Source organism: Scylla paramamosain, chromosome 48 (genome assembly GCF_035594125.1).
Source record: "Scylla paramamosain isolate STU-SP2022 chromosome 48, ASM3559412v1, whole genome shotgun sequence".
In the NCBI taxonomy this organism is placed as follows: Eukaryota; Metazoa; Arthropoda; class Malacostraca; order Decapoda; family Portunidae; genus Scylla; species Scylla paramamosain.
The window spans coordinates 649,182-666,019 of NC_087198.1; positions in this window are offsets into that span (position 1 = coordinate 649,182).

A 16,838-nucleotide genomic window follows, 5' to 3' on the forward strand; every position below is an offset into this window, starting at 1 on the left:
TTGAGAACTCAACTTGTTAAACAATGCAAGATTACAAACTTGATTCAATCCTGCAGAAACACAATTATGCAGCAAGAATTGGGTGTGAATACCTGACACCCTGGTGCACACACACACACACACACACACACACACACACACACACACAGCTGGGCCAGTCCTCTGCAGCAGAGTTGGGCAATGTCTGACATCACTTTGGCTGTCCTTGGCGCTGATCCAGTCCAGCAGTGACACTTAACTCACTGTCAGACAGAGAGAGAGAGAGAGAGAGAGAATATCAACAATTTTTATTTACAACAGCAACAACAACAAAAACAACAACTTACTTTCTCTTTTTTCTCCTTCTCCTCCTGCCCTCTTCTCCTTCTCATGCTCTTCCTCTTCTTCCTCCTCCTCCTCCTCCTCTTCCTTCTCTTCCTCCTCCTCTTTCTTCTGTGCTGTGCTTGTCCTCCTCTTCTTCCCAGCTTCCTCCTCTTCCTCTTCTTCTTGTGTCTTCCCCAAGAGTTCAGGGAAGACTGGAATCCTTGCCAGTAGCTTCAGGTCCTCTTCAAAACTGTAAGTAGTAGTAGTAGTAGTAGTAGTAGTAGTAGTAGTAGTAGTAGTAGTAGTAGTAGTAGTAGTTGTAATAGTTGTAGTAGTGACACACACACACACACACGCACACGCACACGCACACACACACACACACACGCACACACACACACACACACACACACACACACACTCCAACCATTTTTCTATCTCTATCCTTCTCTCTCCTCTCTTCTCCTCCTCCTCCTCCTCCTCCTCATCTTCCTCCTCCTCCTCTCCCCATTGGTGAGTTGCCAGGAAGAGTAAAGAGTCACACACAACTGTAGGAGAGACTTGTAAATAATAAAAAAATATGCAAGACATTCTCTCCACCTCCCTCTCTTCTTTCCTCCATATCTCCCTCCACAAGTTATCTCCAGGCTTCTCCTCCCTCACAGACCTTCCTCCATGCTCCCTCCACCTTTCCTCCAATCCTGACTATCCTGCAACACTTGCTTCATGATTAAAATAGTGCTTTTGTTAGATAGTCTGACATGACAACCACACATTTTTCCCTCCACCAACCTCTCTTCTCTCCTCCATATCTCCCACAAGTTACCTGCAGGCTTCTCCTCCCTCGCAGACCTTCCTCCATGTTCCCTCCACCTCTCCTCCAACCTTGACACACACACACACACACACACACACTTACAAGTGAAGCAGGGCGACCTTCTCCTCCCGGCCACTGAGATTACAAAGTTTTGCTGGAATGCATCATGTCTTGCTCTGAAGGCTGCCACAACGTCTTCCAAGTTGCCCAACACTACTGCCCAGCCTGCAGTAGTAGTAGTAGTAGTAGTAGTTGTAGTTGTAGTAGTAGTAGTAGTAGTAGTAGTAGTAGTAGTAGTAGTTGTAGTTGTAGTAGTAGTAGTAGTAATAGTAGTAGTAATAATGGACAGAGGAAAGAAAGAGGAAGAGAAGGAGAGAGACAAATTTATGACAATTATCTCTTCTTCCTCTTGGTTCCCTCTTCTCTTCTTCATCTTTTTCTCTTTCTTCCTCTCTACCTTTCCTCTTCTTCTTTTGCTTTCCTCCTGTGACCTTCAGAACCCCCTGTGACCTTCATTTTGACACACTAACAACATTCACATTTGAAAAACCTAACTTAACCTAACCTAACCTAGCCTAACCTAACCTAACCTAACCTACCTAACCTAACCTAAATTAACCTAACCTAACCTAACCTGACCTAACCCGACCTGACCTTGTTGCTGCAGATGCTGGTTGTGAACAAGCTGGCGGCACGTTCTGGTGACCTCACTGGCGTGCTCGTAAAACTGCTGCGCTAACTGTGTCCGCGCCACCACACTGTTGTAGGTGGCTGGCATGTTGAGGCACCCCTCCACCTGTGCCTGCAACAGTAGTAGTAGTAGTAGTAGTAGTAGTAGTAGTAGTAGTAGTAGTAGTAGTAGTAGTAGTAGTAGTAGTTCAATAAAATAAAGCTGAATAAACAAACAAACAAACAAACAAACACACACACACACACACACACACACACACACACACACACACACACACACACACACACACACACTAAAATAACAGAATATCAAGGAGAAAAAGTTGTATTTGGCAGTGGTCAGAGGTGAGGTCAGCCAGGAAGGTGAGAGGTCAGTGGGGAGGGCTGCAGCCTGGGGTTGTACGGCCAGCACAGGGAGAGTGACCACAAGGATGAAGGGATGAGTGCTGCTGCTGCTGCTGCTGCTGCTGCTGCCCACCACAACACACTGAGGCTGCCCTGCTGACACTCTGAGGGGTGGGGGAGGGGTTGGAGGTGAAGAGGGCCCTGACACAAGTCTTCAGTGGCACAGGGGTCACGGCGAGGGGGACGCAGCCAGTGCACTGGGGACTGGTGGGCAGAACGACAGGTGGCAGACTGGGGCTTCAAAAATTGAGGCTGAGGAAAGAGACAGGAAGGAAGTGTGTGTGTGGAAGAGAGTGGTGGGTGAATGGAGCAGCGTCAGCAAGAAGGCTGTCAGTGGTGGGTGAGTGGGGAGTCATCAGGGAGCTGTGGAGGAAGGCTGCCAGGTGCACGGACAGGGCCGGCAGGCAGAGACAGGCAGGCAGGCGTGTCTTGTGCAGGGCCTGCCACGTGTAGGCCTGCCGGCTTGCTGCACCTGCCACGTGTAGGCCTGCCGGCTTGCTGCACCTGCCACGTGTAGGCCTGCCGGCTTGCTGCACCTGCCTGCTTCGCCACTGCAAGAGTCAGCCACCATTCTCAACCCTTCACCACCACCACCACCACCACCCACCCTGAGGTCGCCGTCCCCGCCAGGCTGCACAGAGGGGGTTGGGGGGCTGCTCCCTCAATGGCCACCTTGGAGAACAGAAAGATGGGGGACGAGTCTGTGCCGGCCGAGTAATGACACACCCACTTGCAGGAGTCCAGTGTTTCACCCCCAGAGGCCAGCAGCACCTGTTGACAGTAGTAGTAGTAGTAGTAGTAGTAGTAGTAGTAGTAGTAGTAGTAGTAGTAGTAGTAGTAGTAGTAGTAGTAGTTGTAGTAGTAGCACACACACACACACACACACACACACACACACACACACACACACACACACACACACACACACACACACACACACACACTAACCACTGTCACCTCGCAAACAAGCAATAGGCACACAGCAACACTACAAATACAACAAACAACATCAAACACTAACACAACTCACAAAACATTAACAACAAACAACAAAAATAAAACAAAAATCAATACAAAAACACAAACAAGCAAATATCAAGCATGACAAGTACAACAACACTGCCAGAGTGACTCGCGTGTGACAATGAGCCAGGCAGAGCTGACAAGCTGAAGAGGGGAGGCATCCCAGACACTGCCACACACACACACTGCCACACACACACACACACACACACACACACACACACACACACACACACTGCGCAGCCTGAATTGGCCCACACAGGCACACACAGTCAGTCAGTCAGTCAGTCAGTCAGTCAGTCAGTCAGTCAGTCAGTCAGTCAGTCAGTCAGTCTCCTGGCGCAGGCTGCCTCTCCCTCGCCGGCTCCAGCCAGCGTGCCTTGCCTCACCAGCCGAGGGACACACAGCCTTGTCACTGGTGAGTTTGTTGTGCACCACAGTCAGGCAGGGTGTGTCTGCTGGTGCACCCTCACTCTGCCAGCCCCTCTGCCATCCCTCTCACTGCCCAGGAGTCTCTCCCGCACCAAGCCACGTGACGGCCGCCACCCAGTGCTGCCCGTGCCAGGACCCACAGGACCGTCACTCGTGCCCCTCCTGTCCATCCACACCTCACAGAAAAGCTTGTCTTGTTTGGCCTCAGCAAGGCACACACACACACACACACACACACACACACACACACACACACACACACACACACACACACACACACACAACAGGATATACACACCAGTTTGGAAGAACCTTAAGCTAACCAAACTTAACCTAAGCTAAGGTAAGCTATCTGGCAATACTGACCTGCTTGTCTGGGGGCACCTTGACAACACTGTGTATTGCACCCTTCACCACCTCAACACTGCACAAAATGAATAAACCAAATATTATTATTATTATTATTATTATTATTATTATTATTATTATTACTACTACTACTGCTGCTACTACTACCACAGATATAATGGCACTTGTGTGTGCTTTGATGTGTTTTATATTGCACTTTTATCAACAGTAAACAAACTCTCTCTCTCTCTCTCTCTCTCTCTCTCTCTCTCTCTCTCTCTCTCTCTCTCTCTCTCTCTCTCTCTCTCTCTCTCTCTCTCTCTCTCTCTGCCTACCTCTCTAGTGCCAGGTTCATGTCAAAGGTCATCATGGTGCCAGTGTCAACGAGGAAAACGTAAATCATGTTGGCTCAGTTGAGGTCAGGTCAAGTCAGGTCAGCCAGCCAGCCGTCCAATCACAATCCACGAAGCTCTGGGCCAATGGGAGGGCTGATGGTGATCCCCTGTTGATCAATAGGGTGGCTCAGTTTTTGCTTGGCTGAGGAGAGAGAGAGAGAGAGAGAGAGAGAGAGAGAGAGAGAGAGAGAGAGAGAGAGAGAGAGAGAGAGAGAGAGAGAGAGAGAGAGAGAGAGAGAGAGAGAGAGAGAGAGAGAGAGAGAGAGAGGTTAAGTTAGATTAGTTTAAGTTAGGTTAGGTTAGGTTAGGTTGCTTTAGATTTTGTTGTGTTAGGTTTGTTTAGGTGAGGTGAGGTTAGGTTAGGGGAGGGTCAGGCTAGGTCAACGCATCACCTGTGGTACAAATGCATCAAAAAACACCTTTTGTCATTTTCTTATAGCATCACCTTAGTTATCCTGCTAAATTTGCACCTACAATCAACACTGCCATCCCCTTTACTTCTTGCACCATACCCTAACCTAACCTAACCTCACCTAACCTAACCTAACCTAACCTAACCTCACCTAACAAAAGCTAACCTAACCTAACCTAACCTAACCTAACCTGACCTAACCTAAGCTAACCTAAGCTAACCTAACCAAACCTAAGCTAAGCTAAGCTACCCTAAGGTACCCTAACTCCAGCCACTAGCTGCATCAGACAACAACAGGAGATGGCCCTGTGTTGGCAAGCTTCCCACTGCTGCAGCGCCAGTCACACTGGAGCCGTCAAGGAGAAAGCACGTGGGCACCTTCTCTCTGTCCCAACGACTCATGTGGCTTGACACGCGTGCACACACACATACACACACATATATATTTACTTGTGTGTGTGTGTGTGTGTGTGTGTGTGTGTGTGTGTGTGTGTGTGTGTGTGTGTGTGTGAGTGCAGCATGTCAGTGTAGTGAGCAGTGTTGTTTGTAGAAGGTATGTTTACTTCAGTATTATTCAAACCATTTGTGTGTGACATGCACATTTGTGACAAGCCAACGACAGCTGTGTTTGTTTGGGCAGCACGTTAATTTTAGCATTGAGAACAGAGAAGGCTTCCGTGCTGGAACGCGCTGCGTGCCACTCACCAAACCGCTCACGCTGATCGCACTCATTTTCTTCACCTACAAATACAAGTTGTTGCAAACTCCAGTTCTGCACTGCACATTGTTTGTTTGTTTGTTTGTCTGTGTTTGTGTTACCGTGTCTTAGTTGTTCACACCATAAAAAGGGTGAGTGTTCAGTGGTGGAGTGTGAACACCTTGCCTCAGAGGAAAGGGTCAATGCATGGTGGTGTGTTGGTGTTGCACATGTTCCTGTCCCTTGCTAATGTTCAAAAGTCAACAAAAGGTGCACTCAGTAATTGCAAAGGAGAAAAATGACTTTAAATCTACAGCTGTGTTTACTGACCAGCGCACCACTGGTGTGCCAAGCCCCACACACCAGTGTGCTCACTGCTGCACCCGTCCACCTGTCCACGGTGCACAACAACCTCACGGCTTAACACAACACAACACAACACAACACAAGCTAAACTAACCTAACATAACCAAACAAAACCAAACCTAACCTAACCAAACCTAACTTGACCTAATCCAACGTAACTTTACCAAACCAAACTTTTAACTTAACCTAACCAAACCATAACCTAACCTAACCTAACCAAACCATAACCTAACCTAAACTAACCATAACCTAACCTAACCTAACTTAACCTAACCTAACCTAACTTAACCTAACCTAACCTAACCTAACTTAACCTAACCTAACCTAACTTAACCTAACCTAACCTAACTTAACCTAACCTAACCTAAGGTAAGGTAAGGTAAGGTAAGGTAACCTCAGCAAAGCGAAGCAAGAATTGACTTACTGGTTCACAATTGCCGGGTGAAGCAAGCAACAGTTTCCGAGAGGCTGGCGTGACCTGCGAGACTCAACGCTGTCCTTGTTTGTTTGTTTGTTTGTTTGTTTGTCAAGAATTGCTCTTCTTTGTTCCTGCAAACACAACAATTGATAAGGAAACACTGACAAAACAAACAGGAGGAGGAGGAGGAGGAGGAGGAGGAGATAATTATAAGGAGAGAGAGAGAGAGAGAGAGAGAGAGAGAGAGAGAGAGAGAGAGAGAGAATGTGTGTGTGTGTGAGAGGAGGCGACGGAAGGAAGCGGCAGAGAGGGAGTTGTCTGCCTGCCCGACCTGCCTCTCCCTGCAGTAAATTCTAGACTGGCCTGCCCTCTGCCTGCCTGCCTGCCTGCCTACCTCAATCTGACCTTCTTCTTTCATGTAAGAGAACGTTGGTGCAGTTCGGGTGCATGAAGGGTGTTGGACTTAGCCGAAATTTAGCCTTAAAAGTTGGTATCCCAGGCTAACACCCCCCTTGTCCCGACGGCCCAGTTCTGCGCATGCGCACTAAAGTCTTATGACGTCACTGTGTTGCCAGGCAACGGAGACGCTTCTTTGATTGTCACTCTTTACGATCTTGAGTTCTTCCTTTTGATAATTATGGCTCTGAGACCGCTGGCTGAACTTAGAAAGCTGTCACAGCATCAACTGAACACAATTCGTAAGGAAGATTTGATACAGAGTATACTGTCAGCACCAGAATCTGATGATGCAAACCTGGCAGTAGTGACACAGTTGACAGCACTGATCGCCGAAGTTGCAGACATAAAAAAGGCTCTCAAATCTCCAGATAGCCCCATTAATCGGCAAGTACGAGAATTACAAGACCAAGTGACTAAGCAGCAGGAGGTCATTGCAAGACAGCAGAGATTCCTAGAGGATATAGACCGGAAAGCAAGGGAATGCAACCTTGTATTACTCGGCATTCCTGAAGATCAGGAAAGTCTGGAAGGCGCTACTACTGATGGTGCAAAAATCCAGAAAGTGTGGACAGCGATTGGCTCGTCAGTGGGCGTAAGGACTTCACGACGTCTGGGACGAGCGGGAGGGCGGCGCCGACCCGTTCTGGTCACAGTGGCTTCTCGAGAGGACCGTGACGCCGTGCTGGAACGAGCAAAACACCTGAAAGACGCCGGTGAGACATTCAAGCGGATTTTTGTAAAGAAAGATACGCATCCAGCAGTAAGGGAAGAGTGGAAGCGATTAAAAGACGCAGAGAAAACAGAGAAAGAAAAACCCGAGAATGCTGGTTGTAACATCTACATCAATTACAAGGAACGTCAATTGTATAGAGACAGAGAAGTGATCGACAGATTTAGCTTGATGTCTTTTTAGAAAGACCACAGCGACAAGGTGAGAAATATGTCAAAATTATGGCATGGAATATTAATGCAGTAAAAACTAAGTTGGAAAAATCACATGTGCAGACACTCCTGTTGGATTATGATATTATCAGCTTAAGTGAGACGAAAACACCACTGAATGTAAACTTGCCTGGATATGTAACTTTTAGACGTGTGAACAGTGTTTCTTCCCATCGAGGAGGAGTGGTTGTCATGGTGAAGAATTACTTAGCAAATCACGTAACTAGCATTGATTATAGTACTAATGATCAGATATGGCTGAAGCTCCGATGTGTTCCTTATGTAATTTTTGGCTTTTGTTATATTCCGCCATATGATTCTGAGTATTTTACACAGCAGTCGTTTGCAGCCATTCAAGAGAGGGTCAGTGATAGTGACTGTCAGTACTTACTAATGGGAGATCTGAACTGTAAGTTTGGTAAATATGTTCGTGAGCTACCCGCCTTAAGTGAAATGCCGAATGCTCACTCCTACGAGTACCCTGTTGTTTCGGACTGTGTGAACAACCCTAACGAGAATGCGTACGTGTTATCCTCAATATGTATAGACAACAAGTTACTGGTTGTAAATAATCTAAAAACACCAACTAACTATTTCAAAAGTGGGAAAACATATCGCAAAGGTGAAAATTGGATTTCGGAACTCGATGTTTGCTTGGTGTCATGTGAAGCTATCAGTAACGTTAAGTCCTTTCGTGTACATAATGTGGAAAGCTTGCCATCGGATCATGCTCCAATCAGCATAGATGTTAAAGTTCCACCTATTAGTATAGACTGTTTGTACAAGAGAGCTTGTTATCTTGGTGGTCATGCGTCACTAATCAGTAGTGAGGAGCGTGATCCACTGGTGCGCAGACCCGTAAAGTTTTCTCACGTTAGTCATGATACATTTCTTGTAAATGTGAATAGTCTTGATGTATCTAATTATGAAAATGTAATTGATGTAAACAACTTTGCCCAAAATATTTCTGATGTCTTGTATGAGTGTGCGAGAAGCAGCCGTGTAGTGAGGGATGAGGGTCGAGTCAGTACTCAGAGTGACAGCAGCCTGGCCCGCTGGGACAGGCTGCTTCTAGACAGGGATGATAGAAGAGTGTGGCAGGCCATTAATTGGAAAGGTTGTTTGCAGGAGGATACCCGTACAGGTGTCAGGCCTACTGATGAAGAATTTAAGAATTTCTATGAAGAATTAATGGGTGCTGCCAGAAATAATATCACTGAAGAATACAGGGACTCGTCGGTTTCGATTCCTGTTTTAGATGATCCGATCACCCTTGGCGAGGTCAGTACTCAGGTTAATAACATTAAAGCGGACAAAGCTTGTGGTCCGGACGGTATTGCACCTGGAGTTTTGAAGTTGTTACCTCTTCACTGGCTAATGCTCATCGTATCACTGTTTAATATGGTTTTTACTACAGCACAGTATCCTGTATCTTGGACTAGGGCTAAAGTTTTCACCATACACAAAAAAGGTGACCAGAGAGACGCAAGAAACTATAGAGGCATTAGTATAATAAACAGCATTTCCAAATTATTTGATATGGTGTTGTGTTCGAGGTTAGAACGTTGGTTCACGCCGTATCGGGAACAAGCGGGGGCACAAAGAGGACGCGGTTGTCTAGAGCACGTTGTGACGTTGCGTATTTTAACTGATTTAGCCAGAAAGAAGAAAAAGAAATTATTTGTTACTTTTATTGATTTTAGCCAAGCATACGATTTGGTGCCAAGGCATATTTTAATACGAATTTTGAAACGTTTAGGTTGTGGAGTGGTGATGTTGGGTGTTATTGGAGCCATGTATAGTGTGACCGAGAGTGTCATTGGTACCGCAGTTTTCGCTACCACCCTGGGAGTTCGCCAAGGCTCTCCAACATCCTGCCTACTTTTTGTAATTTATGTTAATGATTTGATTAAATTAGTGAAAGAAAACTGTGAGGATGACAGCTTTTTAAAATGGTTACACGTCCTGATACTCATGGATGACACCGTGCTGCTGTCAACATCGCGTGATAGAATGATTAGGAAGCTTTCGCTCACGAAACGATTTTGTGAGGAGTACGGAATGAAGGTGAACGCATCTAAGACGAAATTCTTTGTGATACACGGCACTCCAGAGGACAACGAGTCTCTACATATTGACGGGTTAGTGGTTGAACGGTGCACCCGCTATATATATCTGGGCTCCCCTTTCACAGCTGATGGATCGGTCTCAGCATCAGTCAGGGCTCATGCCGATTCTAAGATGGGTCACGTTATGAAATTTATTTCATTTTTAAAAAAGAATAATGATATTCCTTTTCAAATAAAAAAACGCGTTTTTGATGCTTGTTTAATGTCCGCTATTCTATACGGCTGTGAGTCCTGGCTGAATGCGGATCTAAGGCCAGTTATAAAACTCTACAATTGGTCACTTAAATGCTTACTAGACGTGAGACTTACAACGTGTAATGATGTTTGCTACCTGGAGACTGGTTATCCACCTCTACAGGCATTAGTTAGGAGCAGGCAGAGACACTTCTTTTCTAAGATGTGGAAGGAGAGACAGAGAATGCAGGATGACCCACTTGCACTGTCCTTAAAGATTTCCATGAATCATGATTACCAGACTCGAGCTTATATAGACAACTTGTTACATGTTGTACACGATGACATAGAAGAGGGAGTCAGGGAGTTAAAAGTTGGTATCTTACACTCAACTTCATCAAAGCGTATAACGTATAAAGAAATCAACCCCGACCTTTCTGTTCACTCAGTATATAAAGGAAAGACACATGTAAATGAACACCATCGAGCTGCGTTCACGAGGTTCCGTGTGTCCGCCCATTCCCTCGCAGTAGAGGTGGGAAGGTGGAACAGAAGGGGTCGGGGAAGATTGCCATTAGAAGAAAGACTTTGTCCATGTGGTGAAATACAAACAGAACCACATGTAACACAACACTGCATCCTCACCGAACATCTGAGAGAAATGTATAACTTTGCTAATATTCAAGACCTATTCTCAGATAAATATGATAATAATGAAAGATGTTGTATAATATATAAAATTTTGGATGTATTTAAGACCTAATATAGTTCGTTGTTGTTGTTTTGTAAGAAATATTGATAGTTGCTTTTATCATTATTGTTTTTAGTTCGTTGTATAATATATAAATTTCATGATGTGTTTATAACCCTTTTATAGTATGTTGATTTTCTGAGGAAATGTTGGTAGTTTGTTTTGATTACCATTGTTTTGAGTTCTTTTTTAGCTATTACTTTTTTATGTTCAATTTGTGTCTTTTATTGAAGGATGTCTTTATTGCACGCGTTTGTAATAGTGTCTTTTGATATTGCCTATGGTCTCTTTCTTATATATTCTTCTAAATAATCCTTTTAAGTTTTGTTTGTTATTGTAATTTTTTTTTTTTTTTTTTTTTTTTTTTTTTTTTTTTTTTTTTTTTTTTATCGTGTTAGTTGTATTAGATTTCATCTTTAATATTGTTTAAGATTTGAGATCAGTGTACGTTTTACAGTTTTATCTACATTAGTTTAATGCTTCTGTTTTAGTTTTTAGTTCTAATTTTAGTTTTCTTTTACTATCAGTTATTTTTATGGACTACAGTGGTTGTGAATTGTCTTAAAAATTAATATTTATTAATCAGATTTCTATTTGTACATTGTTGCTGTGGTCAATAAACATATAATAATAAATAATGTGTGTTTGTTTGTATATACACACACGCACACACAGCTTGTTCACACACTCCCTCTCTCTCACTCCTTTAAATGAAACTGACTCTCTCTCTCTCTCTCTCTCTCTCTCTCTCTCTCTCTCTCTCTGTGTGTGTGTGTGTGTGTGTGTGTGTGTGCGTTTTGATGGCTGGGTGGGTTGGTGGGTGGGTGGTAGTGGTGGTGGTGGTAGAGTAGTAGTAGTAGTAGTAGTAGTAGTAGTAGTAGTAGTAGTAGTAGTGGTGGTGGTGGTGGTGGTGTTGTTATTGTTGGTGGTGGTGGTGATGTTGTTGTTGTTAATAGTATAAAATCAACAAAATAACAATAACAAATGAGCTAGTACTATGTCAATGAATAAAATAGTAGTAGTAGTAGTAGTAGTAGTAGTAGTAGTAGTAAGAGTAGTCGTATACCTACATGTCTGAGAGAAGGCTTCAATTTTCTTAATTCTGAAAAGAAAAAGAAAATATCATTATTAGTATTACGATTATTATAAACACAAGGGCTGATGCAGGAAGCCATTCACACACTCGTCTTGTAGTAGTAGTAGTAGTAGTAGTAGTAGTAGTAGTAGTAGTAGTAGTAGTAGTAGTAGTAGTAGTAGTAGTAGTAGTAGTTATCCCCGTTCAGTGTGTGTTGAATGAGTTATTTCTTGTGGTGCCGTGATTAATGACCCTGAGGATTTGGTGAGTGTCCCTGGCTGTGTCCCTGGGCCCTATGAAGCCTCCCACCTGGTTCATCTCGCCCCACGGCCTGTCTGCTGCTCTCATTACTATTATTATTATTATTATTATTATTATTATTATTATTATTATTATTACTATTATTATTATTATTATTATTATTATTTTGGCCGTGGTGGTGGTGGAGCAACAAGAAGAAGAAGAAGAAGAAGAAGAAGAAGAAGAAGAAGAATGTTTTTAAAAGTATCTTATAGGGAGAGAGAGAGAGAGAGAGAGAGAGAGAGAGAGAGAGAGAGAGAGAGAGAGAGAGAGAGAGAGAGAGAGAGAGAGAGAGAGAGAGAGAGAGAGAGAGAGAGAGAGAGAGAGAGAGAGAGAGAGAGAGAGAGAGAGAGAGAGAGAGAGAGAGAGAGAGAGAGAGAGAGAGAGAGAGAGAGAGAGAGAGAGAGAGAGAGAGAGAGAGAGAGAGTCAGTTAGAGGAGAGGAGTTCATGAGACGAAAAGCTTTTGATTCCACCCTGTGTGGCAGAGTGGCATGAGTGGAGTCCCCCAGACATGTGAAGCTCCCTACACACTCCATACATGAATGGATAAGGCTCCTTGTACTGAGTTAGCAGCTGGGGGGCTGAGAAAAACTGGTGGAGACGTCTCAGAACGCCTAACCTCACAGAAACTGTTTTAGCTAGAGATGAGATGTGAAGCTTCCAGTTCAGATTATAAGCAATGGACAGAGCGAGGATGTTCAGTGTGGAAGAGGGGGACAGTTGAGTGTCACTGAAAAAGAGAGGAGAGTTGTGTGGAAGGTTGTGTCCAGCTGATAGGTGGAGGAATTGACTTTTTGATCCACTGAACAATACCAAGTTTGCTCTGCACCAATCACAAATTTTAGAGGTGAAAAGTGAGGCATTCTGTGGCTTCCCTCTGTAAACTGTTTACTTCCTGAAGGGCTGGGCCTCACAAAAAGACATGGAGTGTGTTTATTACAACAAACAAAACACAGCTTGAAATATTTGTACCAATAAAAGCTTTAGAAATAACACACACACACACACACACACACCTAACCTAACCTAACCAAACCAAACTTAACACAAGCAAAACATTTAATAGCTACAACTGAAAGGAAGGTTGAGTTTAACAAACATAGCATTTAACCACACAACACACCACAAAACATGCTTATCTCCCTATATCGTCAACATCAAAGCCCCCACGTTTTTAATACTTGCATTAGTAATATATTAAAGAAATCCAATACTTTCAATTCACAAGTATAACAAGACAATTAAGGTGAGGTGCAACAAGCCAGTAGGCCTACACGTGGCAGTCCCTGTGTGAAATAGGCCTGCCAATCTCCAGCTGTCCTCTCCAATCACCACCCAGTCTAATCTCTCAGAGCTCCCTAAGACTCGCCACTAACAGCCTGATTGCTGAGTCCGTTCCACTCATCTGCCACACTATTTGAGAACCAATTCCTCCCCATCTCTTTCCTAAACCTAAATTTTCAACCTTGTGCCCGTTACCTCTTGTTCTGTCCTGGCAGCTGGTCTAAGATTGAGTTTGCCCCCTTGTTGTAGCCCCTATACCACTTAAAGACTTCCATCAGGTCCCCTCTTAACCTCTGCGTCTCTAAACCACATAAATGTAACAGCTTCAACCTCGCCTCGTAAGGAACACTCCTCGTCCCCTGTATCCTTTTAGTCATTCTCCTCTGTACTGATTCTAATAGACCTATATCTTTCCTGTAATGTGGGGACCAGAACTGCACAGCGTAGTCTAGATGAGGTCTGACCAGCGCCAAGTATAACTTTAATATTACTTCCGGCCTTCTACTTTTAACACTCCTAAAAATTAATCCTAGTACCCTATTTGCCCTGTTTCTGGCCTCTATGCATTGTTTCCCTAGACGGAGTTCAGAGCTAACTATAACTCCTAAATCTTTCTCGTACCCTGTACCTACCAGAGTTTGGTTGTTTGTTGTGCACCTAACCTAACCTAACTATAACTAGTAAATGTTTTTTGTACCTGGAACCTAACAGCATCATTGCTCGTTGTGCGCCTAACCTTACTTAACCTAACCTAACAGAACTTAACCCAACTTAACCTAACCTAACAGAACTTAACCTAACCTAACCAAACCTAATCTAACCTAACTTAACCTAACTTAACCTAACCTAACCTAACAGAACTTAACCTAACCTAACTTAATCAAACCTAACTTAACCTAACCAAACCTAACCTAACAGCTACATAAAGAAGTCAGTGTTTTAAGTGAATTATGTAATGGTGTGCTTGTCAACCAGTAACACCTTCAACAAGTGCACCAAGTCTTTGTGGTAAATTACTGCAACAAAACAAGATAAAAAAAAATTGCAATAAATGAATCAATAGATAATAAATAGTGAAAAAAAAATGTTAAATTTATAGTTTAAGCTAATGTCCCCAATCTCTACCCACGGCCCACGGCGTTATTATTAATTTCCGACAAGTAGTGTAATCATTAGAAATGATGTGAATAGTGAGAACAAAATGAGGTAGGTTATTACCACGTAGTGTGTAATGGCTTAAACTATAATAAAACCGCGTTGTTTTAAAGACGTGCTAACAGCTGACTTATTGCCCACACACACACGCACACACATCAATAACAGCCACTAGTGTACGTGTGGGGTCCCTGGTTGGCTGGGTCGTCTGTCAGTGTTGCCAGTGGTGTATCTTCCTTGCAGTGTTACCAGGGAGGGCAAGGTTAGGTTAGGGGCACAAGGAGCAACGCCAGACGGGCCCAAGAAAGCCAGGGACCCCACCTCTTCACTAGTGGCCAATAACGATAACAAGAACCACACACTAACAGACTGCAACATTCAAGTGCATTTAAATACACAAATACATGGATTGAAATACTATTTTTTTTTTTTTCAGCGGTTTAATGAAACACTTAAAGGCGCCGTGCAACACTGACCAAGTAGTAAGTGTGTGCGTGCGTGTGTGTGTGTGTGTCATCAGGCAGCCAGAGCGAGCTAGAACTTCACACACACACACACACACACACACACACACACACACACACACACACTCTCTCTCTCTCTCTCTCTCTCTTACTTTTCAAATAGTCGTTGGCTTCATCCTTGAGCTCCTCCGCCTCCATTTTCGCTCTAATTAGAGAGAGAGACGGGGAGAGGAACCACAGATAAGTGAACTAGCTCAAACATGGCCTCTCTTTTTTCTCTCTCTCTCGATCTTGATCTTGATGGTACAGGTGGCACAGGATCACTCCTGAGCCAGGCCTTTGGATCGGAAACTCCTGTAGAAGGGGAAAAAAAAGAGAAACGAACAGCATCCTCTATCCTAATTGTTCATACACCTGGCACGCCACATTCTCTCCAGAAACTCTTTCACCGCCTCAATCATCCTTTCATTCGCCTCTCTACACAGTCCCAGCAACAACACCATCCATTCCTTTCCTGTGTTCTCCACTCTTTCATTCCTATCATGCCCTAACTCAGTCAGTATCACTTGCATCATCTCATTCCTGTCTCTGGCATACTTCACACACTCCAGCACCACATGTTCCACCGTCTCATCCTCTCCCATGTCACACATCTGGCACACTTTGCTGCGGGACTCAGACCACCTGTAACTCCTTGCATTCACATCCATACACTGTGCCCTCGCTCGGAAGAGAAGATCACCGCCCAGGCTTCCATCATACCACCTTTCATACCTCGGGGCCTCTTTCTCCTTGTACCATTCCAGGGTCTTCTTTCTTTCCATCTCATTCTTCCATTCATTCAGTCCCACACATTTCACTTCTTTGTCTATCTCATTCTTCCATTTTCTCACATCCCATTCGGCTCCCACTCTGCCTCCTCTTGTTACCACCCATTCACGCTCATTTTGATTCCTACCAGCCATTCTTATCGCCCACACAACTTGCAATCCATTCCTGTCTGTCATTCTCATGCATCTCTTCCTCCATTTGCTTCCACTTTCATTCCACAGGTACACCTTCCTTGCTATTCTTGCATCATCCATTCTCTCAAGCCTAATCTTGTACCTAAGTGTGGCTTTTGTCAGTCTTTCTCTGAAGGTGCTCCATCCCATGTCACCTCTCAAGGCTTCAACTGCTGTGCACCTCGGTGCACTCAGTGCCATCCTTGCTACTCTATTCTGGCCCACTTCTAACTTATCAATTTCACTTTCATTCCATGCAATCACATCCATACCATACATTATGCATGGCACAGCCACACTCTTCCACACTTCTCTCAACACATCATACTTACTTGCTCTCATCCTTGCCGCGCTTCCCAGTCGACCTGCCCACTGGTTTACCATACTTATCTTTTCATTCTTTGCCTTTGCACACCCACTGGGACTCATCCACATCCCTAAGTACTTGTATTCTTGCACCTGTCTCAACTCATTCTCTCCAAGTCTCCATACCACATTACTTTCATCCTCTGACCTATTCACAATCATTACTTTGCTTTTCTCACTGCTAAACCTTACTCCAAAGTCTTTACCATAGCCATCCACTACATCCAACAAACTTTGAAGCTCATCTGCCGATTCACTCATAACAACTACGTCATCTGCATAAAGGAGCACACATACTTTATCATTCCCCACACTTACCCCTACATTCATTCTTCTCATCCTGGCTGCTAGCTCCTCTGTATACAGGCTAAAAAGGGTTGGTGACAATATACAGCCCTGCCTAACTCCTCTCTCACTCTTCACCCAGT